At 28.2% G+C, this 2,500-nt stretch overlaps 1 protein-coding gene across 1 annotated transcript in view; it reads left to right on the top strand.

Moving 5' to 3' along the window:
* Positions 1-2,500, top strand: part of LOC137621400 (insulin gene enhancer protein ISL-1-like) — a 245,852-nt gene that overhangs the window by 131,912 nt on the left and 111,440 nt on the right. The gene's annotated exons all lie outside the window — the stretch shown is intronic.

Here is a 2,500-nt window from a genome sequence, read left to right as displayed (position 1 = left end):
TAAATGCAAATATGGCCATCGGCATTATGAAATGTCGCAACGAGGGAACATTAAAATCGTTACATAAAATGCGAATTTACGAAATGTTTTTAGGAACCTGGATGAAAAGCTTTTGAATACAAGGTAAGCATACAATAGAAAAATGCCTTTATCTCATTCTTCCTTTTGTAATCTTGTAATGGTTGTAATAATTTGATTTTTCTCCTGACAAGATGCGAGAAACTTTTTTTTTTTTTTTAATCGTCAAAGGTTTTAAGGCCGCTCATCAATGGAAGAGCCAAGGGACAGTGACATTGCCCTATCAAGTAGGACAATGCCTCAGAGACTTACCTATATATATATACATATGATATATATATATATACATATGATTAGCGCCCAAGCCACCCAAGCTAGGACCAAGAATGGCCAGGCAATGGCTGCTGATGACTCAGCAGATAGACATATAGGCTCCCCCAAACCCCCCCCCCCTCCTTAGCTCACAAAGATGGTGAGGTTGGAGATACCAAACAAACTAACGAGTTTCAGCGGGTCTTGTTCTCTTGAATCCTAGTCTGGAATTCACCAGTCGGGGCCGTTATCACATCGGCTACCACAACCCTGTTATTTGTTAGGTGATTATGCATACGGTATATATGCATACATAGAAAACGAAGGTAACATGAGCCTATCGTGTTAATACATTTTCTTTAGAGTGTAATTATATAATTTCATGCTGAACACAAAGACGATGTTACGTTTTTATAGGCAATATCTTATGAAGAATTATATTTGTTTCTTTATTTTCTCATTTGAGTTCATATATGTTATTGTATTTTTACAACTTTTTTAATAAATAACCCTTGGTATTATCCAGCAATCTCCCCGTTATAATAAAAACGAGCATATAGGCCTAGCTATATATATATATATATATATATATACAGTATATATATATATATATATATATATATATATATATATATATATATATATATATATATATATATACATATACATATACACACATATATATATATATATATATATATATATATGTATATATATATATATATGTATATATATATGTATATATATATATATATATATATATATATATATATATATATATATATATATATATTCCCTTTTACGCTCAAGGACAATGCCAGACGAATAACTACGTGGTCTATATTTGTATATATATATATATACATATATATATATATATATATATATATATATATATATATATATATATATATATGTATGTATGTATGTATATTCCCTTTTACGCATAGCGGTATTGGCAGACATATAACTACGCGGTCTATTTTTGTATATGTGTATGTGTGTATATATATATATATATATATATATATATATATATATATATATATATATAAATATATATATATGTATATATATAGAAATATACATATATATAATATATGTATATATATATATATATATATATATATATATATATATATATATATATATATATATATATATATATATATATATACTCAAATATAGACTGCGTAGTTATACGACTGGTAATGCCACTGAGCGTAAAAGGGAATATATATATATATATATATATATATAAATATATATATATATATATATATATATATATATATTCCCTTTTACGCTCATTGGCATTAGCAGACGTATAACTGCATGATCTCTTCCTGTCCCCTGGGTATGGGGAGAGAGGGATTAGTCCTACCCTGACGAGAAGAGGTACCCTGAGAGGTACGCTGTGTGTGCGCGTGTATGTACATATCTAGCTTAGTATTTAGCCACCATTCTTGATGGGTCGCCTACACTTGTATTACCACAATCTTGATATTTTGAGTGCAAACGAAGCTTATTATTATTATTATTATTTTTTTTTTTTATTTCGTAATAAAATATTCTGCCCGATCAACTGTAGGTTTTTCAACCATTTCGTAAAGGGGAAGAATAATTATATGCGACAAAGTCTAGACGCTGTGCATTTCTGTTATTTCGTAAGCAAATTACATGTTATTTTTATATTTGCCTTTTGAGATCTTCATGCAATCAATTTGTGTTTTGCTTTCATGAAACGTCTTCATAATATTAACTACATATTTCTCCTCTTACTTGCAGGTTCATGATAGTAATTTTTAGTTAATTTTCGTAATTCAAAATTTTCTACAAAGATAAAGGAAATCTGTTTTATTGATTTATATTACTGAAAGATATAATCTATATATTAATGCGATAGCGTGTGTGTTATTTATTTTGTCTCGCGCTTTAAAGAAAACGGAAATAATTTCATGGTATACTCTTACAAATTCACATTAGACTTTGATTACTTAACCAAAGCACATCTTATATAGTTTTCCCCAATTTTGTCTATAGCCCTGACTCTTTTTTTTTTAAATATTAGACAAAAAAATGGAGTTCTATTAATTTCCATAACCTAGATTATAAAATTGATCTCGGGCCTTTTCTTTTAACACTAATCCGTTCTTATTGTAAAAGATTT

Source organism: Palaemon carinicauda, chromosome 28, assembly GCF_036898095.1.
Source record: "Palaemon carinicauda isolate YSFRI2023 chromosome 28, ASM3689809v2, whole genome shotgun sequence".
Taxonomy (NCBI): domain Eukaryota; kingdom Metazoa; phylum Arthropoda; class Malacostraca; order Decapoda; family Palaemonidae; genus Palaemon; species Palaemon carinicauda.
This window is presented reverse-complemented; position numbering and strand designations above follow the sequence as displayed.